We start from the raw sequence: 25,555 nt of genomic DNA, 5'->3' as shown, positions 1-25,555 counted from the left end.
CTGCTGCGAGATGGCACGCTGGGCGCGTGTCCGCATCGATGGCTGCAGATTCTTGGAGAACTTCGTCGCAGAACCAGCACGCTGCTTGTTCTCAGATGGATTACCCAACGAATGGGTGCTCCTCGGTGGTCAAGACACTAACGGGCACCGTATCAGCAGGTTAGCGCACTTAGCTATCTCCCGGCGTGGCCATAACTCCAATGTCCTTGCTTCGATGGTCCATAGAATCATGTCCCAAGGGATGTCCCGTGAGGACCTCCTGTCCATGGAAGATTCTCGAAGGTAGTGGGTCAGAATAGAGGCTGCAACAAGCTTGAGAGCCAGGTAGCACGCATCTGGAAGCTGTACTACGGCTATGACGCTTATGGTCATTGAGCAGACATGCTGTACGCTTAAGAAGTTCTTGACACCAGAACGACGCCTTACTGTCTAAGTGTTATCAGCCACGTCATCACAAAAAAATGCCCCTGCCGAGCGTCCCGGATACTTTTTTTTTTCGGCGCCACTTACCAGTTCACGGGGCTCAAATAAAAGCATTCATGCTGCTTGTTTATATTGAATATGCGCTATTTTTCTGTCTGCACACAAATGAGCAGAGGTAAAAACAGGCCAAGGTTAGAACGGCAGTAATTTGTGTTTGGTTGCGTACAGCGCTCTAGAATTACGCTGTTATGTGAGATGGCAATAAAAGGGGCTGTTTCTTGAGGCCTGTCCGCCAGTGTTGACAGCTATCGGAGACCCACCGTAACACTATGCCCCTTTATCATATTACGAACAGAATAAAAAAAAGAGTGGCCACGCTGGCTCCAATGTATCGTAATTTTGCTCTTGTTGTAAGGGCATTCTTAGTTATTTCTGACGGCGAAAATTTTCAGGAGAAGCACGTGTCGAAGCGCACTTTTTATGAGTTAGTGCAGCACCGCCTTCATAAAACAGCACGAAAGAAACGAAGAATGACGTAATCTGATTGACGCCGATTGCGAATGCAATTTTCTTCTTAACCCTGCGATGCGCGAGCACTGAAAATTCCTGATAAAGCTGTTAAACTTTTAGTATTGTATTCGCTGTATTGCACAAAACTGTAAAAAGCTGAAGATTTATGTGTAATAAATCATTACTATAAAATTGAAATTACCAAACTAGGCTGATTTATGAGCGCCAGAGAACGAGAAACTTTATACCGAGAGACCAGGAATATGGAATAAATTCCTAGAAAATTTCAAAATTGGACTTTTGTCTACTGATCTGGCATTGCGCAGATTGGAATATTATGTTGCTTGTTTTGTCGATACGTGGTTAATTTTTACAGTGAACAGTATCTCAGCGGGTCTTCTTCATTTCTGGAAAGCTGATGCCCGGTTTTGCATTGTTTTTATATTTAGCTGGGAAACAGGTTTTCTGCAGGTCTACGATTATTTCGTACGCTTATATTTAACCATAAATGTTGACATTGGTACTGTTTGCTTCGGCATGACACGTTGAGCATTACAAAGAAGGCATCCTGTATGAAAAACGCGGTGCATTGAACGCGATACTTTTGAATTCCAACGAATGCGGTCTTGCCACTTGAAATCCTAATGTGGGAAATTGCTGCCTTTTCATTTTATTTTTATTTTGTCATTGTATGCTTCGCTGTATCTGTCAGCTTCATTTGTATTCATATTTTTTTCTTCTTTCACTTATATCCTCCTGTCAGGCAAGGAATATTTCATCGTTTTTGGAAATATCAGGGTGGGGGGACCGGCCTACCGCCCCCGCTCTCCCACACCGCGGATGCAGCGTTTTCGCTCGCTAACGGCGGAGGGGTTCGTGCTCGAGGGAACAAAGGAAGGGACGACAAAGCGTGAACACTCACATGCTATTTATTACACTTGCAATGAATATATAGAGCGGACCAGCTAGCTACAAAACATCAACAAGGCATTCGTCGGAAATAGGAGGCTAACGTAAGAAGGGTTTCCGACTTAGCGGCTGGGGCAGGGGCGTGACTTCGGGGTTATCGGCGGCGAACGTTTGTAAGCGCCGACAATGGCGGCCGGATTCTCCCGTGCGCGCCGCATTCTTGGGGCACCGGCTCTTGGGGCATTCTTGGGGACCGGCTCCGCGGAGCTCCGCGTAGCCTTCGAGGTGGCGCTCCCGTCGCTGCCTCCGCTTACCCCATGAAGGAAACTTCCCTCCTCGCCCGGCCGGTGCTGTCTTGACGCACGATGATGATGGTCGGCCGCGTCGAAAAGAAGGGGGGGGGGGGGGCAGGTTTTCCACACGTTTCTGACCTATAATGTCATATGTTATCCCTATGCCCCCCCCCCCCCCCCTCGCTTTTATGTAATGCCCCTCGCAAAGGTTCTTCAAGGGCTAATAAAGGATAATGACGATGCATCACAAACCTACTTAAGGGCGGCATCGCGTGTATATCCGATTAGCGCGACAACTCTGAACAACGGGATCTGACCAGCAATATTCGTTTCTTACTGCACACGAGGATTCAGATAAGTAAATCTCATTTGCGTTGCGTCGATTACGTTGAGTCGGCGCCTAGCTGGCTCACGCTTGCGTCATTTCCACGATAACGCGTGGCACGCTTGCGTGAGACATTTTCTTTTTCGTCAGGAACGATGTCGTGACTCCGCTTTCGAAACACATCTTGAAGCCCCACGCTACGTGCTGGGTCGATACACGTCGATGAAAACACCGTGCTAAACGCTGTCTGCGGGCTTTGAGGCGCTCGATAATACAGCGTGAGCCATTCTGTTCCTTTTTATTTCTATTAGCTGTACCCGAAAGGGGTCGTTTGCTATTTCTTGCTCTAGATTCCCGTGATTCACACATATTTAACTGGCGGTTATTCATACTCTGATATTGGTCAAATGTTTTAGGGGAATCCCCCAAGTTGGAGTATATTTGTAATAAGGGAGTAATTACTCATTGGCATCCACCCGAGCGCAGCCATACGGCTACAAAGGAAAGCTATACAGCTTTCTCAGAAACTTCGCAGTTAAAGAAAAATTCGTCCTGGTCCGGGGTTCGAACCCAGGACCACCGCTTCACCGGAGCAGTCGCTCTACCAATTGAGCTAGCCAGGACGGCAAGCTTATGGTAAGGCGAAAGCGAATTGATCAATAACTCGAAGTGGGAACTGTGTTGGTCAAATGTTTTAGGGGAATCCCCCAAAGTGGAGTAGATTTGTTCGAGGCCCGTGTACTGTGCGATGTCAGTGCACGTTAAAGAACCCCAGGTGGTCGAAATTTCCGGAGCCCTCCACTACGGCGTCTCTCATAGCCTTAGTCGCTTTGGGACGTTAAACCCCATAAACCAACCAACCAATAAGGGAGTAATTACTCATTGGCATCCACCCGAGCGCAGCCATACGGCTGCGCTCGGGTATACGGCTGCGCTCGGGTATACGGCTGCGCTCGGGTAGCCGTATGGCTGCGCTCGGGAGGATGCCAATGAGTAATTACTCCCTTATTATACTCTGATATATTCTATTTCCGGTTAAAGCGAACAAATTAATAGAAATTCTAATTGGCTCCGGCTGTCTTGCTTATTTTTCTTTTCAATGAATATTCAATCCAACAGAGTTCTTGCCTAATTTGTAAAAGCCAGGCAGCTACAGACTGCTGCTTCTGGCAGCAGAATGCGGTACACCTTAATGTAGGTCGCCGTTTTATTCAAGCACAGTTTTTCGTTTTCTCTATGGCATGCGTTACGTATGAAAAAAACTTCGACCCCAAGCAGTTCCAGCTTAATAAGATCCGGCTGTATTTCGCTAATGACAGCGTTTGTATCCCACCACATATACAGGTCCTAACTTTACCTCTCTTTGTATTACTTTCGCGTAAAGAAACTAGCGCCTTGTTGGCGCTTTCTGGCCATTTCTGCCCCTGGGCCATAAAAAATGTCCATTATCATCAACAACAACAACACCAGCACCACACCGGCGCCGATTATATAAGAAATTAAATATAATTCCAACAGCTGACTTAGTTTTATAAACACTTCGTGAAAACGTTTGCCTACTATACTGCCCAGTTCTTCGCGTCCATGTTTGCGCGACCCGTGTAAGCAACTAATTCTTAGGCACATTTCTTTCGCTTTGTTTGTTTCGCCCTCCCTTAGATACATTGTGAGGTTCCTCAGCCTCCCTCTTTAACGCAGACAACACCGAGCTAAGCAATTTGTCCGGGTCATTACTTCGTCGGCGCCACCGTTCCAGAAGAGTAATGCTTTGGCCTTCTGGTAAGGAATAGCTTGCCACTCAAGTCGTTTATCTAGCCTCTGCCTCGCGCTTAAGGCGACCGTGACGGACAGTCATGCAGACGTAAGGTTAATACAACGCCCGTTACCAGGGCACTTTTCAAGTATGTAGCGGCGTTCTAATGCGATAGCGTTATAGGCCCCGCACGCATAAATGCGGCGTCGGTGTTGTCGTCGTTGTGAGCGAAAAATCACGGGTATAGCACTGGCAGGTGGTCCCCGGTGAGCAACCAAGGAGGCGAGTGGGCCACCTAGGTCACGTGACCTTGTGACGTCATCACAACCTGCCCATCGAATAGTGAGCAAGCTGCCACCCGTGGCAGGTGGCATTTAATTTAATGATTGGTTGCTCGAGAAGAGCAACCTGGGCCGCCCGAGGCCCACCGCTGGGAGCACCTGCCATCGCAGGGCGGTGGTGCACCGCTTAAAGGGAAACTGCATAGGTTTTAGAAATCAATGAGCTTAAGAGGGTCGAATGTGTGTAACTTGGAGGTAAAGCATGCGAAGTATTTTTGGGCTATCGCTTGAAATAGTGAAGTAATTGCCGATTAAAATCCGGGCGCCCTTCAAGCTTCTCCGCAGCGCACAAGGCCAAGTGGGGGGCGCATGATGACGTCATCGAAGGTATCGGTACATTTCCAACGCACAAACGGCTGCTTTCAAGGAAAAAAACGAACGCCACCGAAGGCGAACCCTGCCGAGAGTTGTTTGGCAGCGTCTAACGCGTCAGGGCAGGGTGTGGCTGACGACCGCGGTAATTTGAAATAATACCTTCTTTGACGTCACGCTGAGTTTTCCTGCACTCCTCAGGTGCACTGAGGAGAAGCGAAATTTTAAATCGTCGATTACGTCACTATTTTAAATGCTAGTGCAAAAACACTTGGCATGCTTTACCTACAGCCTACATAGATTTTAATCCTTGAATATCGCAAAATTCTCAAAAAAGTGATGCAGCTGCCCTTTAAATGCTGCACCACTTCACCAGGGGGGGTATGAGGACTCCCAGGGATCTATGAATGTAGAGAATGACCCTCTGAATGTATGTAAAATACAGATTACGCTATCACGTCGTACCTTTAAAGGAATACTGATCAAACTTGTGCAGCTGCTCTTTTACATGTAAGCAAGAGCTTGACTGGTGAAATTGATAAATGCGACAAGCATTTTAGCGAAAAAAGGCGGATAGCACGTCTTTTTCGTGATTTATTGCCGTATCGTTGCACCTGGCGGCCGCCTGTGAAAGCTGCGACTAGAGCCGAATTGCCATCGCTACTCGCGGGTTTTGCCAGTTTTGAGTCGGCAGCGTCGGAGGTTGGGAGCCTTATCACTTGGTCTACCCAAACTGCCCTGCGACATCGGGCTTCAAGTGACGAGACCGGTTGCCTGTCGGACGAGGGTGTCATGACGTCACGCTCTTCACCTCGCGCCGGCCGGGAGGGCTTGGCGCGCGCTCATGAAACATGGGAAATGAAACCATCCGCTGAAAAATATGCAATGTGACGACTAGATTTCGGTGTAATCACATTCCGAGAATCTATTTTCAGCGTTTTTGTTCGATTTTAACATTTTGCTTCAGTATCCCTTTACTGCGGAGCTTAACTGCCTCCTCCAATTTTTTTCTAACGCTCCCACTTCCCTAAGCTCTTCGCTCAGTTTAAATATTGAAGTTCTATACGGATAGGCCTCTCGGTTCGATTATGTTGCCACCGACAACGGCTAACACGTTTCGGCGGGCCGATAAATTTCACTCAGCAAGCACCTCGAAATGCGTGAAACCAGTGCATTCTGTGCCATAGCTTAGTAGTTTCCTACATCGACCAGCTAAATAGAGAGGGTCGAGATATAGACCGCATATCCCCAATGTAGTCTTGGCTGTTTTGGGCCGCTTTCGCGATAATAGAAAAAACAATCTTGGCTTTACCGAGGTAATTTGTGTTACAGTAATCGTTTCACCGTTGCAGTCTCTTCTATATTATTTTTTTTTCTTGTTGAATTGTGTCCTATTGGCCTTTACGGCGCAGAGATCAACTTTTCACATGCGTTTTCTAGCATCACGCTGCGTTTTTGAGAACACCATTTCGCATCCCTTAAAAACTCCCGAAAATTAATTAATGCAGAAGAACTGCATAAGAACTAATGAACGCACGAAACAATGCATTCAGGAAAGTCAATAAGTGAGAGTGTTAATGGACGTTGGACCGGCGAATGATCGCAGGAGTGAATGAATGACTGTATTAATCAGTCAATTATTTAAGTACACGTATCAGTGAGCGTGTTAATGGACGAATAGGCAGGCGAACGATCGCAAGAATTCATTAACTAATTAATTAATGAAACAGACGGATGATTTAATGAGGGCCAAAGCATTGGACACTAACGCCCCTGTGATTAAACGTGTCTTCCGACTCTCTTGAAGGAGAGAATCAATTTCTTCACTTGATTCGACCGCACACTTCTTTAGTATTTCCCGCTCACTTGATTGCAAATCAATTCAGTTTTTTTTTTATCCGCACGAAACCCGTTACGCACTTGGAAGGTTTCCTTTCCTATAAAGTGTTTCAGACGAGCCACAGCGCAAACCAAGCGAGCGCGAGACGCAAAAGGACGCATTTAAAAGGGCTTTAAAGGGAGAAGGCCGGGGAGGATAGGGGCCTCTTTAAAAGACCATTAGATGTTTGCGGTGTTAGCTGCGGATGTCGAGAGTTGTTGTTCTTTATTTTTATTTCCCCGAAGAAGAGAGACAGCCGTCGTCGATAAGGAGGCCGCTGGCAAACAAGCCGAGCTTGTGTATCGCCTTGGCACCAATCGAAAGGGATCAATGCTGGCGCCAGGTTGCGCCCCCTCTTCGAGGGAGCGAGCGATAACCTAGGGAAAAAAAGGGGAGGAAGCTCGATGAACAGAAGACCGGAGAGGAGGTAAATGATGCTCGAATCAGGGACTCGAAAACGCGAGCGTCGCGACGGATTCCAAGTGGAAATTTCGCGGGTGAATTTTCTCTTCTCCTTCTTCTCTGGATACCTTCGCCCTTTTATCTCTTTTTTTCTTCCCTTATCGAACGTTTATACGCCTCGGTTCCAATGTTGCCAGAGCGTTTGTGGGCCAACAACGGCACAGTTCACGCTTAACCTCGCTTTATTTTACGCTCGCTGGACACTGGCGGGAGTGTGTGGAATAATCAATTTTTTTTTTATTTCGCGCACACTGCGGCCTTGTTGGTTCTATGGCGTCGTTGTTTTTGTTGTATGGTTTCACGGTTAACCGTTCGCGCAGGCGGGAGTGTCCGAGGCACACTGTCTTCCCATTTCGGGAACGACGTGCCTTCCCGTCTCCCCGCCCATCTTCCCAAATAAACTTCGGCCGCCAAGCACTGCCTCCCCACTTCCCCATTGCCGTCTGACTTTTTGTCTTCCCTATAGTTCCCAAAAACTAGAATTCTTTGCAGTTTATCCAAGGAAGAAACTGCCCCTTCCCGTTTTATTTCACCCTATAGGACAACTCCCTACGCTGCGTTAAAAGAAGATTTCTCATTCTCTCCTTCGCAATTCGTGAGAGGGGAAAGCTTCTCCCTGTCTTTCCCAATAGTTCATCAAAACAGGGAACCGGGAAATGGAGGAGACCGTTTTTCGAGCAGACCGCGAAACGCCAGTGCCGGGGCCGGCTAATTTGCGTATGGAAATCGGAGTGGCGCGGTTTGGGCTCAATTTGAGCCGTCCGCAGCTTCCCGCGACGTGCCGGGGAAAGTTAGTCCCGTTGCCGTGGTTTAGAGCGCTCGGGGGCACAACCTCCGTTCTCCCCGTTTCCCTCAACCGACCCTCTCTCCCATGACTGCTCACTTTGTGATAGAGAAGAGAGGGAAAGAGAAGAAAAAGCAATGAGAAAGGGGGAAGAGGACGTAGCGGCGTAGAGGGCGAGGGCGTTGCGCTTTCTTCCGCTCACACTCTTTCCCTAAACTCCGCCCTTTCCCCCTGTTTTTCCCTGAATCCGGCCGCGTCCCGTACGCGCTCTCGTTTCACGATGCCGCCACTACCACCTCCCACCACTCGACTCGGGACTGGTTGGAGGGGGGGGGGGGGGGGGGTGAGTGCATCCCGATAGGGGGCGCTTTCGCGCGCCTCTGCTGTTTGTTGCGATGGGCTCGACCCAACCGCAAATCGAGAAGCGAAAGACCGGGGTTAATTAGCGGCGCGATGCGCGCAATCACGAACTGCTGCTGCTGGCTATCTGGCTGGCTGGCAGGTTGCCACGTGTTTATGTTTTTTTTATTTCTTTATACACGTTAGCTCTGGTTTGTTTGGAGCGCGTCTCCTTCTCGGAATTGCGATATGCAAGAGGCATCCGGAAGACTATGACGTGTAACAAAACGGCTTGGGAGGTTTGCTCCACGCGTTGTGTAACCTTGCTGTGCGCCGTTTAGCTGGCTCTCAGCGGGTCTGGGGTTTCAGTGTTGTGCAACGAGTTTCAGGGGGTTTGATTTCTGGCCCGGTGGCTCTACATTTCACAGCGGGCGAATTGCAGGAGGACTCGCGGACTGAGAGTTCTCGCACTTGCTCGCAAGATGAGTAGTTTATCGATGTCAGTTAATTAACCGTTGATTTATTGATTGACTATTTAGGAATAAAAATTTTATTTATTTACTGATTCATTGACAATTGATTTATCGATCTGTTTTCACTAAGAAAGGGTAGCAGATAGCTTTAGTGAGCGTGCACATCAAGGTGTTTATTTACAACACCCTTAAAGCTCACTATACAGTGTTGCAAAAAGGAAAGCATGTTACGTGTACATTCCACAAACATAAATCGGCCTTGGCTTCGCTGCCATGCCTGTGGCGCTCGAAAAGTGCAGACTAGAACTGAGTGGCAAAATCGTGAAAGCCCTGCTGATGCTAGGATGCAGGATGGATTCTCCTGTCAATAAATATGCCTTTCATTACTTCGCATGCCACTTTTGGTAAAAAAAAAAAAGAGATTACCGTATCCTGTACATACTCCAGAATACCAGTGCGATCTAAAGAGCTCAAGTTTAGATGAGCTACCGCGCACCGGCCAGTTCATGATCCCTCATAGAACGCAACCTGTACGAGACTGTTCGACAGCACATCCCAACTTCTCGAATTGCGCACTAGTCTTTTTTGATGCTCCTGACAACGGATTAACGGTGTTCGCAACTACGACCGGTTCCGGGATTGTGTTTATTCCTCTCAGTGGCAGGTTTAACCCCTATGTCCTTGTACAATTGTCATGCCTTCTCCGAGACTTTATTCTTAACCCAAATCGTCACTGGAATTTCTTATATATAGTCGAGCCCGAATATGTCGAACTCGAAGGGGTTCCCGAATATTTCGATATATTGACCATTCTATAGGTAAAAAACTGCAATGTATAAGCTTTTCTGCAACCTAGAAGCAAGAATACATTGCATCTACGCTGATGTCGCACTTCTTGCAGTGGCGTGCCGCTCGCCAGCGTGCTGGCATCGCACTGTTTGCTAGGCGTTGCTAGGCCTAACTCGCTTCGCATCGAAGCCGCGTGAGAGGGTTCTTTGTAACTAGCCATTGCCTACCATATTGTGCGTAATTCCTTCACCAGCACTCTATAGATATAATATTCGTTCATTAAAACTAAGGCACACTTGATTACCGCAACGCCTTCGGCAGCGAAGCAAGCAAGGTTTTCGCCGCCGCTATGGTCTTCAGTTAGTTTTGCTTCACCGCAGTGCTGATATGTGTTGTGAAAAAGGAGTACAAAAGAGCGAAGGCTGCGCTCAAACACACCCCACGTTCACTTCATCATACGGTTTCACAGTATTTCACAAGCCATCAAAGAGGGTCATTAGGAGAAGCGCCACTTGCAGGGGAACGGCGCGCAGTTCGCTATATTGAACGACCGGTGAAATCATTGTTCAATATAGTGCGCGACTTTCCTGTTGTGTGTTTGATATATCCAATAATTCGAAATATCCGGGTTTGGTATATCCGGGCTCGACTGCATTCTATTCTTTAATGTGTAGTAGAAGGCCACCGCAGGGTTTTCTTCGGCCCGTGCAACCGCAGTTTGATATACTGCGTGACTTTCCTATACCTTAACACAGGATTTTCAGAGGGATTGTATGTGTGTTCGATATAGGCGATAATTCGAATTATCCCGGCTCGGCTGCATTTTATTCTTCAGAGCGTAATAAAAAGTCACCGCGAGGTTTTCTTAAGAGGCCTCTCGTTTATCCTACGCGTGCATTCCCGTTTGGCTGACAACTGATTCTATCGCGCACAAATGCCGAGCGGAGGTCTTTTCTTGAACCTACTTTTATCGTTTTTGTTTTAGCATTACCTTTCTTTAAAAATGTGGTTTAATAAGCTATTGTACTTCGTTGAGGAAGGTTATGCCGCCCCCTCTAACCAGTACAGACCAGCCCCGTACTGCGTGCGGTTTTTGAGCGCAGTTTTAATCATTGTCTTGTTCTCTTTTTGGCTAGCCCATACTTCACCCCACTCCTCATTTTATCTTGCTTTTTATAGAAGCCTTCTAATGAAACGAAATACCGATGCAGTAGTCTCCTTTTTCTACTCCTCAAAAACACCCCCCCTCCCCCCCATGTTTAAAGTCCTTATCTGCAACTGTCAAACGTAAACAACACAAATAAAAGAAATGGGCAGGGTGGCGCGAACAGAGAAAGAAACGATTCTGCGAAAGCAGTTGATTTAATATCCCCCCCCCCCCCCCCCCGTGTTTGTGTCGTTACCGTCGGTTCCGGTAGAGTGTTCCGGCTTGGCAGCGGTGTCGATTTGTATTCGCCCAGTCTCCGCATTCATTTATCTGCTTCGCCCTGACAGCGCATTACCATAAATTGTCGCGGCCAACGCCGGGCTCCATTATATTAGATCCGCGGCCTGTCAGCGGCTCGGCCGCCCCAATGACACGCCGCTCGGAGGGCTTCCCTCGATCAGGGACGAGGCGACGGCAGACAGGAACGGCGAGAGCGCGATGCGAATTCAGCATCTGAACTCGCAAGATTGGTGAAAGGGAGGAAAAAAAATGGGGGAGAAATCTATTTGCGCCAGCCGTAATTCTTACTCCTCCTCGTTTATGCTGAGTTTACGTCGGCAGATTCCTTGTCCCCCCCCCCCCCCCCCCCTGTTCTTTATTCCTCTGCACCTCGTATGCTTCATACAGTATGTTGAGACGGTGTTCCCTGAATAACTCGTCCTTCGCTTAGCGTATTAAGTAGCTATATTTTTCGCATTGATTGATTGATTGATTGATTGATTGATTGATTGATTGATTGATTGATTGATTGATTGATTGATTGATTGATTGATTGTCTGGCCGGTTGATTGATTGACTGAAGGAGGGAGTACTGCCTGGTTAGATTTATTTAATTATTTAGTTAGTTGGTTAGTTGGTAGGTTGGTTAGTTAGTTAGTCTGTCAGTCAGTCAGTTAGTTAGTTAGTTAGTTAGCTAGTTAGCTAGTCAGTCAGTCAGTCAGTCAGTTAGTTAGTTAGTTAGTCAGTTAGTTAGTTAGTTAGTTAGTTAGTTAGTTAGTTAGTCAGTTAGTTATTTAGTTATTTAGTTATTTAGTTATTTAGTTATTTAGTTTGTTAGTTAGTTAGTTAGTAAGTAAGTAAGTAAGTCAGTTAGTTAGTTAGTTAGTTAGTTAGTTATATAGTTAGTTAGTTAGTTAGTTAGTTAGTTATTTAGTTAGTTAGTTAGTTAGTTAGTTAGTTAGTTAGTTAGTTAGTTAGTTAGTTAGTTAGTTAGTTAGTTAGTTAGTTAGTTAGTTAGTTAGTTAGTTAGTTAGTTAGTTAGTTAGTTAGTTAGTTAGTTAGTTAGTTAGTTAGTTAGTTATTGGTTGACTAATTGCATCAAGGAGGGCGAACAGGTGTCGTCTTCCCAGCTTAGCATGGCATTTTGCTAAACGTCCTCCTACAAAACCACGTAAACTTTCTGCGGAAATTTAGTGGAAGTTAGAGTATTGTAGCAATGCGTGCTGCACGTTGCGAAAATTACAACTCTAGCATGTTTGTATCTAAAGTTATTTTTTTCCCAAGTCTTTATCGCGATCTTACGTCCATTTTTCTTCGTCTTAGTGCGCTGTCGAAAGTCGCAAAAATCTATCTAGGTGGATCCCCCCTTCATGAAATGTTCTAACGAGGAATAATTCCAGGGCACCCGTCTCTTCTCCTATCGTGGAGATCCAGTCCCAAGCGTTTCGCGTTTATTGCATTTTCGACGAGTGTTACTACACAGAGCCGACGCGAGGAATTTTAATTAACGAGAAATTAAATTCTTTTTAACGCCTCTGTGGTCTCTCATTAAAAACGAACGAGGAACGAACGAAGACACATACGCGAAACAAACGAACGAAAGAAGAGCGAGAGAAACAAATCATCAGCGCGGAGGTTATTACGCAAACACGAAGCTATACAGAGAAAAGAAGCAGCGTTGAAGGGGCGTTGGCGGAGGGAACGCGAGGGAGGCAATTGAATTTTCCCGCGGAGAAGGAACGCTTCTCTCTCTCCTAATTAGAGGAAGCTCGTTAGCTGCTGCGCTAATGAAACGTTGCGAATTATTATTACAGGTTCCGTGCGCGCCCGTCATGTACTCGATGACGGCATCATTTGTTGGGCTGTTATAACCTCAGCCTGCGAAACGCTTTTGCGTACGCTTCGCGTATGTATCGCGCGTTCCGTTTTCATTTCATTTTAGCGTGAAAGCATCACTTGTCTATGTCGACGATTTCGTTTGGTTTGGTTTGGTTTGTGGGGGTTTAACGTCCCAAAGCGACTCGGGCTATGAGGGACGCCGTAGTGAAGGGATTTGGAAATTTCGACCACCTGGGGTTCTTCAACGTGCACTGACATCGCACAGTACACGGGCCTCTAGAATTTCGCCTCCTTCAAATTCGACCGCCGCGGCCGGGATCGAACCCGCGTCTTTCGGATCAGCAGCCGAGCACCATAACCACTGAGCCACCGCGGCGGACGATTTCGTGTCCGCAAAACGTGTTGGCAGCGATTTCTCCTTTTGTGTGAGAGTTAAGCGAAAAAGAATGTTTCTGTGGATACAGGATGGTGTTAGGAGGACGTACGTCAAAATTTGGTCGATGTGAAGTAATGAGTTAATTAAAGCCAAAAATGTCACTTAGACGTCAAAATAGTATTGGACGTCGATATAGTGCGAGGACGTGTGAACAGTACTAGATGCCAAAATTGCGGGGAAAAAAACGACACCACGTGACAGAGGATGATAGAATGTCCTTGAATGATCTCGAGTAATTAGGTAATTAATAAGAGGCCAAGACGCCAAAATAGCCCAGGACGTGCATATAGTGCGAGGACGTGAAAATAGCGGTGCATGTCAAAACAGGAAGAAGTAAAAAGAGTGTAAAAGAGTCTAAAGTTACGCAAAGAGAGGCGACAAGTGTGAAGGAGGCATCAATGCTTTTGCATTCTCCCAATGCGGGTCGCCGCAATGATCTCTAAAGATTTTTTTTTTTTTTTGAGTTCATCGATGTCAACAACGATCGAGGCCGTCTGTTGCGTTGAATATCTGAACAAGTGCTTTTAGTCTATATTTCAAGATAGTGTCAGTCAATTTAACCAGTTAAAAAAAACAGAGGCAGTCGAGAAAGCAAAACAAATCCATGAAGAACCTCTTTCAGTGGCAATGTTTATACTCTTGTGGCGTTTTTGTAGTAGCAGGCCATCTGAATCCGCAGCCTAGTACTAATGTCTCAGCGTTTGAATGGCCACATAACAATCTCGGCTTTTTTTCTTCGTTCTCTGCAAGACGAGCGCGTTGTTACTCTGTGTAAGTGAGACTTTCTGTCTGGCAAAATTTAATTACGGGATACAAACTGACGCTATACCATTCAAAGCACATATCAAGCCTTCCGTTCTCTTTCAAAGCCTTTCTTTATTTTTATGTCCCGAAAGAATCCGCTTTTCCAAGTTACCCGACTCGGCGGTGCAATGTTCAAGAAGAAATCATTCGAATTCCTTTGCGTCGCATCCGGCTGTAAAAGATCCGGCGGCGCAATCTATGAAGTCGTTTTTATTTTTTTTTTCTCTCAAATCACATCACTATCACCCTTGACACGTTCACATCTATGGAGCGAACGGCCGCGCATCCACAGGACCGAGGTTGCATTTCAAAAGAAAAGAAAAGCATACAAAAGAAGGATCGGGCCAATCCAGAATAAAAGACCGGGACTTTGGCCGACCAGAAGCGGAAATTGCTCCCCTTTGGCCATTCTCGCCCGGCGGCCGCAAGTGACGACAAAAAGCGCTCGCGCAATTCGCTTCCCTCTGGGGTTCCCTGTGACGACCGTGGAAAGGGAGGATCTTCGCCGCCTTGGCTGTCGTAGGAAAGAAGATGAAGCAAAGGTCGTCTCGTCCTTCCTTTCTTTCTTCCGTTCTTTGTGTGCTTTATTTCTTCCTTTGTTTCTTTCTTTCGCTCCTTCTTTCGGAGGAATAAGTAAGGAAAGTCCGAGTAAGCAGCGTACACAGGACACTGAAGCACAAGAGAACAAGTTCCTTGTACAGATTGACCCAGCGCATTGTGTACAGTAGTGTGAGAATGCTGGCTTGAGAGATCTATCAGAGACTCTCCACTCTCACACAGCAGCTACCGGTACACCCCCCGCGCAAGGAACGGCGTGAAAATCATTCTATTATGTGTGTGTGTGTGTGTGTCTGTGCGTGCGTGTGTGTGTGTGTGCCTGTGTGGCTGTCTGTCTGTGTGTGTGTGCGTGTGTGTGCGTGCGTGTGTGTGTGTGTGTGTGCCTGTGTGGCTGTCTGTGTGTGTGTGTGTGTGTGTGTGTGGCGTGCGTGCGTGTGTGTGTATGTGTGCCTGTGTGGCTGTCTGTGTGTGTGTGTGTGTGCGCGTGCGTGTGTGTGTGTGTGTGTCTGTGTGTGTGCGTGTGTGTGTGTGTGTGTGTGTGTGTGTGGGTGTGTGTGTGTGCGTGTGTGTGTGTGTGCGTGTGTGTGTGTGTGTGCGTGTGCGTGTGTGTCTGTGTGTGCGTGTGTGTGTGTGTGTCTGTGTGTGCGTGCGCGCCTGTGTGTCTGTCTGTGTGTGTGCGTGCGTGCGTGCGTGTGTGTGTGCGCGCGTGCGTGCGGGCGTGTGCTTTTTTGCGTGCGTGCGCGCGTGTGTGTGGGGGAGTGTGCTTGCGTGTGTTCCCCTCGTTTTATGTTTGTTTTTTTCTTTCGCACTATTACATGCTACCCAAATCATGTACCAGCCGGCCCATTTAGCGACACTGCTCAAATGTTCACCCCAGCTTCTGTCTTGACTTCACCACGAAAATCGGGTTGTGCTCGGCTGCTAATCGACGTACATCTGGAATGGAACCTACTCTTCTTGGGGTGATATTCACGAAGTTATTTACAGCAATAGCTGTTTGCACTACCCTCTACACTTTGCCACTGTACTGCTTCAGGCGTTATAAGTAGTTATAAGGAAAGGGAAGGCCCGGTAGCAACTTACCAGTAGGTGGACACCTGAACCATGCCGTGCAGGCAGTGATTACACTCTAGACAATGATACGCCGATATGGGAGTAAAAAGGGGGGAAGATGTCTTCTGGCGCCCTCCCTTTCATAAAAGGGAAGCGATATAGGACAGTTTATTCCTTTTTTTACTCCTTTCTGCTATGCACACTCAAAACACGAACACTCCTATGTAAGGGTAAAAAGGGTGTAACCTGTTCTCTAGTGTACACCCTTTTATAAAAGCTTTATGGTGCCTCAAACTAGCACCATCAGAAACAAAGCTTCTTGCGTATAACACATGTCAGACTAATTCTAGAGTATGCTAATGTTGTTTTGAAGAGTGGTTTATTGGCACGTTGAAGCGCCGGCAACGAAGACCAGGGCGCAAGTCGTCTAGGAACCAGCGAGGCGAGAGCCCGGCACACAAGCGGCAGTTCTCCAGCACGAGCCTTTCACGGGCGGCGCTAGCGCTTCGTCGTCGTTGGTGGCGGTGCTGAATCATCATCTTCATTCCAACTGCCCCGGCGGAAAGAGGGAGCCATCCTGGCGACTCAAGGCGAGGAGATGACGAGAGGGCTGTAATAAGGCTTCAAGCGGCTGACATGAACGACGTCGCGACCACGGCGGCGATGGTCCAAAGAAGGTGTCACCGGTTCGATGACATAGTTCACTGGTGACGTACGCTCTAAGATGCGGTAAGGACCAATGTGCTTGGCCGAAAATTTGGACGCAGCCGGAGCAGAGAGCCAGACCAATGATCCAGTGGAGAAGTGTGTAGGCGGGCGTGTCTTGGTCCGACTCATGTTTCCGGAGCCCTTGACGTTCGGCGGTGAAGGAGCGAGCCAACTGGCGGCACTGCTCAGCATGGCGGGTAATGTCAGAAATGGAAGTATATTCTGAGCTGTCGGGGTTGTAGGGAAGGATTGTGTCCAGCAGACAGGAAGGCTCGCGCCCAAATAAAAGAAAGAATGGGGAAAAGCCGGTGGTTGCCTGGGATGCGGTGTTATATGCATAGGTCACGAACGGAAGGACTTGATCCCACTAACTGGTTTCCTTTCACTAAGAAGCTTACTAAACAAATAGAAGCAGTGCAGAGGAAGGCGGTCAGATGTATATTTAATAAACACAGGTTGACAGACTCACCAACAGACCTACTCAAACAAGCAGGACTACTAACTTCAAAACATAGCAAAACTAGCGCGCTTTAAAACCATGTACCAACTCGTACACAATCAATTAAAAGTCGACACTTCAAGATACATATCACAATCACAAACGCGACAAACACGTAATAAACACATACACACTCTAAACGAGTTTTGATTCCGTACTGACACTTTCAAATATTCATACTTCCCTCGTGCTATACGCGAATGGAACACCTTGAACACATCCATTGTTAGTAATCCATCATTAAATTCCTTTAGCACACGTGTGGAAAATCAACTACTTATATCTTAGTATTTATTGAGTTCATATATGTCATTACGAAGTTATTCCTTCCGTTTGTGTTTTCACTTGTGGTATTATTGTCCGCCATAATCTTGTCACATGCTCCTCATTCTGGTTTATTTGTTATACGTATCTTCTAATGTATAATCTCGTGTCATATTTTTTTATGTACTTTGATTAATTACCATTGCTATTTTCTTTGTGTGCCTCTGTACTTTTGAATGCCCTCCCTGCTACGATCCCTGATGGGATTGACAGTATCGAATAAATAAATAAATAAATAAATAAATAAATAAATAAATAAATAAATAAATAAATAAATAAATAAATAAATAAATAAATAAATAAATAAATATAAGTTTGTGTGCTAGAAAACATCTTACTCCCTTTTGACACCTCTTTGTTTAGAGTGTAGGGAAGAGGTCAAAAATACAGATATATAAAAAGAAACTTGCAACGTTTGCGCTAACTATCACTAAATTCCTAGATGCACACAGCAAAAGTAAATGTATATATATATTGTCACGTGCTTGCACAGAGCCTCGACGGAAGAAGCAGAAGATGAAGGACCAGCAGAGAGAAAGGAAGAAAAAGAGCTGAGGGACGCTGGTAGGCTTCCTGCTTCTTCCGTATGCTATGTACGTCGCTGCAGATCATAAGGACTGGGATGGCGTCCTCCCGTTCATTACTCATGCATACAACACAGCGCAACATGAGACAACTGGCTACAGCCCCTTTTACCTGCTCTATGCCCGGTCGCCTCGCTGTGGCCTTGACACCATTCTACCATTTTTCATCCACGACGAACCTTCTCTTGCGACCACACTCTGCAGAGCTGAAGAAGCTCGCCAGCTTGCCCGCGTTCGAATTTTATCTTCGCAAGAGCGTTCCAAGAACCGCTACGACGTCCAACACCAAGAAGTTTTTTATGTTCCTGGTGACATTGTGTGGTTGTGGACCCCTCTACGCAAGCGTGGTCTGTGTCAGAAACTGCTATCCCACTACACTGGACCGTTTGTTGTGTTGGAGTGCATTAGTGACGTTAATTACGTTATATCGCGACTAACTGCTAGTGGTCGACGGTCACGCCAGTCTCAGGTGGTGCATGTAGCCCGCCTCAAGCGATTCCATCCCAGACGGTCTATTTAACTCGCCCGACGGGCTTCGTCTGCGAGGAGGGAAATGTCACGTGCTTGCACAGAGCCTCGACGGAAGAAGCAGAAGATGAAGGACCAGCAGAGAGAAAGGAAGAAAAAGAGCTGAGGGACGCTGGTAGGCTTCCTGCTTCCATCCTGCTCCGACCGATCCCCTCTGTGAATAACCCCCCGTGCGTGCTAAGCACGTAACAATATATATTTATACACGTGCACACATGATTGTACAGCTTCGTTTTCGTTGTCGGCCATTACTGTCGAAAGCATTCGTGAGATGGCCACTCAAAGAACAAAAACGGCTTCCAGTCTGAGTGCACTGTACGTTAGCCCGGCGAGAGTGTGGGAAAAAGTGTCAAGGCGCGAGCGGTGCATGGGGTAAAAACCGTCTATTCATTGCTTTAGGTGGCGTTAAAACAAATATTTAAAAAATTTCTATAACCTTTTCTTCCCCGGTTTCCCTTGACTGCATCGCGGCAGTTGGTTTCATCAACTACGCTCGCCTTTCAACCTTACAGCGCTGTAAATGCAGACAGATTGGATCCGGTGGACGAAAAAGATTCCCGAATACGGCCAAGGTTTTCCTTCAGCTGAAACCATTAAATGGCGGTGGCAATGTCGCTTTCAAGGCTAGCGGAGTTCGGAAAAGGATCGCGCTACCCTGAATGCTTTTTCCGTGACTCTATAGTAGGTTACAACTTAAAAAAACAGCAGTTGCTAACACTGGGCCGCGGTTCGCGGCGTCCTGTATTACTCCGCTGGCCAATCCAAACAGTAAGCGAAATTAGCTTTTTAATGTTTGACTATATCAAACATTCCATGTGTCAAAATTATAGAGCTGATAATCTTTTTCTTGTGGTAAGCTTCTTATTTACGTGACAAGATACGTTTAATCAGCGGACTACTTTTTCGTCGTGGAGGGACTCTTTGCGCGGAGGCTGAATATGGGCGGAGCTTCACTGCAGACTTAAGTTGTATCCCACTATAGATGGAAGCGGGAGCTAAGGAGACCAGAGTGGAAGTGAATGGGGAAGAGCGTTGAAGCGGGTAGAAGGAATGGATGACGTTGGAGTAGCGGAAGTTAAGAAAATTTCTGAAGACTTTATTGGACAGTGGGCTTGAAAGATGGGCTTTCGGTTATGGTGACGACGTTTTCTGGAACACGGAAATGGGTGTGCCATATTCGCTAATCAACTACAGAAAGAAGGAGGAAAAAGAAAGCGCCTTTATAGCTGCGCATTTAAGAAAATAACTTAAACTGTTTCCTTTTTTTTTTCGGGTGTGGAAGGAGTGACAAAGAAGCTTTCCTTCCCCTTCGCACTCTCTCCACGCCTACTCTCAGGGCCAACCACCTTACGACAGCGTTCTTAGTGTATAACAGTTGAATGCAGGACATTATTGCTTCTAGTTCGGTTTGGTTTGGTTTGGTTTGGTTTATGGGGTTTAACGTCCCAAAGCGACTAAGGCTATGAGAGACGCCGTAGTGGAGGGCTCCGGAAATTTCGACCACCTGGGGTTCTTTTACGTGCACTCGGACATCGCACAGTACACGGGCCTCTAGAATTTCTCCTCCAAAGAAATTCAACCGCCGCGGCCGGGATCGAACCCGCGTCTTTCGGGTCAGCAGCCGAGCACCGTAACCGCTGAGCCACCGCGGCGGCGCTTCTAGTTCCTTCGACGCCGATGTAGCCGACCATTGAAAAATTCTTACATCGATGTTCCTATAAAACAAGCTCGCAGGCCTCACGGAGAGCTTGTTCACGCGTTCGCTTGACTGACAGTAAGAAATGTCATGGCTCTAAAGGAAAAACAGCAGACATTTAGCAGGGCTAAGCGCGTAATGTCGTGAGGTAGCACTATAGTTACGATGGGCACTTAAGGTCCTTACGTGCTAAAGGCATTTTACCTAAAAGCCTTTCCCCTAAAGGCCTTTATCATAAAGGCATTTACCTTGAATGCCTTCACACAGGTATACCCTTCACCAGGCAACCTGCCACAAAGCAGGTTTCAGAGACGCACACCCCCCGTCAAAAGTATACGGACCAAGGGGTTTGCTTGTGAGACCTGCTGCATGCCTCATTATGCGTCCTCAGCGACCATAATCTATCGAAAGCCGAATGGCTTCCAGTCCTATATCCTCCCAAGCTTTGGACTGCGAGATATGCTAGGGAGCCTCGCTAAACAGCTTAGAAGCAAACCCCTTGAGCTGTATACTTTTGACGGGGGCTGTACTTACATACATATGACCGAAGTCGGGAAAGTGCGCATAGCAGTACTGTCGCGCTGAAAAATCAACCAGATGGCACGTGTACAATATTCAGGGTTAGTCGCACTCGCGGGACTGGGGCCGGCTCAGGGATCTACTGCTCACCCGCAGTCAAAGTTTTACGGAGTTCAGTATGGAGTTCAGCGAATCCTGGTTTATTGGGGTTTAACGTACCGACGCAACTCAGGCTATGAAGGACGCCGTAGTGAAGGGCTCCGGAAATTTCGACCACCTCGGGTTCTTTAACGTGCACTGAGATCGCACAGTACACGGGCCTCTGGAATTTCGCCTTCATCGAAATTCAGCCTCCGCAGCCGGGATGGAACCCGCGTCTTTCGGGCCAGCAGCCGAGCGCCGTAACCACTGAGCCACCACGGCGGGGCAGTTCAGCGAAGTCGTTGCCGTATTGGCACGCGGTCTGCAATACAGCGGTATGTAGACAATTACGCAGCACATTACTTATTCTCAAGCGATGCGCCCTGGTTGCAAATAAATGGAATTTCTTCATCGGAGTTGGGATCTATAAACTCTTGGCGGCTACCTTCAGAAGGTACCTTGGTGTACCTACCGAAATGATCATGCTAACTAGACCAAGGCAACAAAATAGAATAAAACATCCAGTATCCATAAACAGAAAAGTAAAGCAAATGAACGGTAAGAAGGAATGGAAAGATGAAGAAATGTTCTCGAAACTAAGGACAAAACTCCCCCGCTGCTAACTAGTCCGTGCCTTAAAAAGCGGCTTCGCCCGCGGGGTGAAAATGTCCATTCCATTTCATTACCTTCAAAGCGATAGCGTTAAGGCTTCCGTCAAGCAGACAACCAGGCGTGGCTGGCTGGAAAACGCTTTTTGGTCGAGACGTCACGGCCATCTCAATTTCTCTCCGCAAGTAAAATTGATACGTCAGGTGCTGGAATTGAAATTCTGTTACTTGTGTCACGTGACATGCATGCCACCTCCACGTCACCAAGGAATGCTCATTCAGTGGGTAAAACGGAGGCCCTGCACGAGCACTTCGCCTCACACAGTGTGTAGGTTACGGAACAGCAAAGCGTAGTTATTAGTCTAAAGCTTTCGCGTAACGCTCTTAAAGGGCAACTGCACCACTTCTTGACTATTCCGCGATATTCAAAGATTCAATTCTCCATAGGCTGTAGATAAAGCAAGCAAAGTTGTTTTGCGCCAGCTTTTTAACTGTTGATTTAATCACCGATTAAAGCTTGTGTCTTTCCTCTCAGCGTCGTAGGAGTGCGAAGTAGCTCGGTGATGATATCACGGATGGGGCGATTTCAGTATTCCTCCCTCCTCGCCCTAACCTTGCCGCGCTTCGTCAGATGCCACCAAGCAATTGAATTGAATTCAATTTTATTTACTTTGGAACATATAAAAAAGCGGATGAAAAAAGCATCTGGGCGCTTAACAACTTGCTAGTTTGGGCCAGGGCTTTGTCTTCAGTGGCGTTCTTTTTCCTTCAAAGTAAGGGCTTCGGTTTTGGAAATGTCCTTACTACGTAGATGACACAACACAGATGCTTGGGCAAGTTGGTAACTCATTTTCACCGGAACAGCGCGCACTAAGACACGGACAAGAAGGGAGACACGACACACATGAGCGCTCGTGTGTGTCGTGTCTCCCTTCTTGTCCGTGTCTTAGTGCGCGCTGTTCCGGTGAATACGTAGATGACGTCGTCGCGCGTCCGCCACTGGGTGATGTGCATTGCGGAGCAGCCTTAAGGCCATCGTGCTTTCAATCGGCGATTACGCCACCATTTCAAATGCCAGCCCAAAAGGATTCGGCATTAGCCTCCAAGTTCCACGCATTTGACCTATTTAAGCTCATCGAGTTTCAAAACCTACGCAGTTGCGCTTTAAGGCCTATTTAAGTACCCCCCCCCCCCCTCTTTTTTTTCGTTTGTACTGCCTTTAATTTTTGCTAAATTGACTTGGGTTCATTCCAATTTTAAGAAGGGGCTTAGAGAATCTTATTTCCGCGCTTTAATTTATGTACAGCCTTGGCTAAAACTCTTCAGGCCATATAGTTGACTTTCAAACTTGGAAAGCTTATCACACTCTCCATCTCCGCAGAATAAGGAAAGCCCCCACTGCCTTCTAAAATATTTGTCTTTAAGAGCGGCGTAGAGGTTCCACTGCAGCCTTAATCAATCTAAAGTTTCGGGCCACATGACCTTAGCTTCCACCTATGTCGCATAGGAAGAGAACCTTACATGGCCCAAAGACTTTTGAACAAGGCTGGCCTGTAGTGCTCCGAACCGATGTCGGGAATGCTCGTCGTGCATCGATGCGGCAGAATGCAGAGATCGTCGATCGCCCCTCTTCCATATCTCCCTTTTTTTCTCCCAAAAAATATGTAGTCTCTCTTCAGTACATGACGCTCCAATCGGTTTTCAATAATCCGCCCGAGCTTCAGCGAACGAGCCGCTGGCGGGGAAAAAAAGGGCGCTCATCCTTCTTCTCTCGCTCTTTCTTTCTTCGGCTTTTTTGGCGGGAAAAAATTGATGGTTTGCGCGCGAAACCAACCTCCCTATTTACGCGCATTGCGGAGCACCGGCGAATCCGCCAACCACCGCACAAGCAAATTGCGGGTTGAAGGAGGTGAAATTTTGTCTTCTCTTTTGGTTCGGCGATGCTGGTAAGAGATCTCCTTTCTTTTATATCTGCCTGGGTGCGGTGTGGGCTTCTCTTCTCAGTGGAAAAGAAAACGAAATAAAAAAAGAACTAAGAAGACAAAAAAGAAAAAAGTGCGAAAGCTCTACTTCACGAGGTCAAGCCGGCTCAGCGAGTATGTGTGAAGCTCGACATTGAGGGTGACCTTGGCCAAGCCATAAATAAATAAATAAATATTGTCCTGCCTGAGATTCTAACCCACGGCGGCGCGGACAGATCAGCTTCGCTGGGCACTGCACGAGAGCAGTATGCTATCACCACAACCGATCACGCCTCGTGTTAAACTGCAGAGCTGTGTCACCTTGCAGACCTTCCCAAGTTAGAATTAAGGACCAAATTCGACAGGCTCAAGTTTCTATTCCTTATTAACAGTAACGCAATTAAAATCAATAGGACCGATTATTTCGACATTCGTTCTAATGAATCATCTAGACATCGCCATAGCATGTATATTCCGCCTCCAGTAATTCGTAACGATGCATTTAAATATAGTTTCTTCCCCAGAGCAATAAAAGAATGGAACATGCTTCCCGATTCCGTAGTTCAATCTTCTTCGCTCAGTGCATTTTTGGTTAATTTAGACTCTTTTATTTATTCCGGGAGCACGGTGTGCTAACATGACTGAGTTAAGTCCGTGTATTGTGTTTCGTGTCTTTATATAGTGTTTTACTGTGTAGATGCTCTTGAGTGTGCGTGATTATGTTTTTTGTTGCTCTCTTCTACAATGTAATAGGGCACTGTGTATACTTCTCTCGTCCTCTTTAATGACTTGTTACGTGTACAATGCGCTTGATGACAGATTTGTTGGTATTTTTGCTGTCTTTTTTTTCCTACCACTCCTGTAATGACCCTTCAAAGGGTTAACAGTATCAATAAACAAACAAACAAACAAACAACACACTCTCGCACTGTGCATTGGACATCGTCGCCTTCATCAACTAATACTACTATCGAACTAATATCGTCCCCAGACGTGAGAATGACCCAGCAAGCAAGGCTATGACCTAACTAGGCTAAACACGTGATTTCGCACGTGTACTCTGTTTAACTAAGTTCAAACTCTTGTGCGGGTTATTTTTTTAAGAGCTCGCTTCAATGCACGCTTTGGAAAGATTGTAATTTAAAATATATTCCTCTTTGTTTTATGATCTTTATCGAATCACAATATACACATCAGCCGTAGGCTAACTGGGATGCATCCTCGCCGGTCCAGTTCGATTTATAGATGTGTGCAAAAGGGAGGAATTTGCGGGGCACTAATGGGCAAGAGCAGAGCCGTCTTCTTGGTAATTCGTCGCCGTAAATGACTAGCGTGGATTCTAAAATTACAACTATGAGTTTGCGGGCATAAGTGCCGATAAGTGCCCCCCCTTAGCACTTAGCCACCGCGGAGGGTACCCCTGTATTTGTCTTCAACAACAAATCGATTTTAGAGAGTCTGTAGTATTTAATTTGACATCAGAAATCAAGAGGTGGCCAGGGTACCCAGGCCACTAAGCCTACTTTAAGCCCTGTTGTGGGACACTTTCGACGGTGCCTAAGTTCAAAGAGGGAGGGGAGGTTTCGCACTGACATCACAGTCACCACTTCTTGCCTTTAAACTCCTAACGGACAAAACTTTGTTTTTTTTTTTTTGAAGATTGTACCAAAACCTTAGTACTTGTGCTGGATCGGCCGGCATACCAAAAAAAGGGGGGTAGGATTCTAACGTAGTTAAACCGAGTAGACGTGCGAAAGCATGTATTCAATCTTCGCCTCTTCTTTCTGGCATCTGCATTCGCACGCATCTGCGTTTCTCCCTCCTCATCTTCACACCCCCTCTCCACTCGGCGGCAGCTGGCGCGACGCCCTCCTCCCATTGGCTACTGATGGCGCGACGCTCCTCCGAACTTACCCGAGCTTCCTCCTATTGGCTGTAGTTCGCGCGACGCTCCTCCGAACTAACCCGAGCTTACCCGAGTTATTCCGAGGCTTCAAACTAGATTCTTGGTTGGGTTTGACCCCGTTAAGTGTCACTTGCGCACTAAAATGCTTTGGAAGAGCTCTACTGGGCTCGTCAGGAGCCAAAAATGGCTGTCGGCTTAAAGCGAGCCTTTCTCATCCATGTCAGCTACGGTGTTACGGAAACTGAGTTCGTGAGGGTGGATACATCGCACCCCTCCTTATCCAATCGAATTGACTCCTTTGAGTAAAATCGATTTTCTTAATCGTTAACGCACGCAGTATCATACTCCGTTGTGGTTTAATCCAGTGCGCAGT

At 46.9% G+C, this 25,555-nt stretch overlaps 1 protein-coding gene across 6 annotated transcripts in view; it reads left to right on the top strand.

Annotated features, from left to right (window-relative positions):
* LOC149347986 (voltage-dependent T-type calcium channel subunit alpha-1G-like) overlaps positions 1–25,555 on the top strand; it is a 362,795-nt gene that overhangs the window by 130,517 nt on the left and 206,723 nt on the right. The window lies entirely within an intron of this gene.

Source organism: Amblyomma mixtum, chromosome 4, assembly GCF_055824585.1.
Source record: "Amblyomma mixtum isolate Tamu chromosome 4, ASM5582458v1, whole genome shotgun sequence".
NCBI lineage: Eukaryota > Metazoa > Arthropoda > Arachnida > Ixodida > Ixodidae > Amblyomma > Amblyomma mixtum.
Note: the sequence above shows the minus strand (reverse complement) of the source record. Positions and strands in the feature narration are given on the sequence as shown.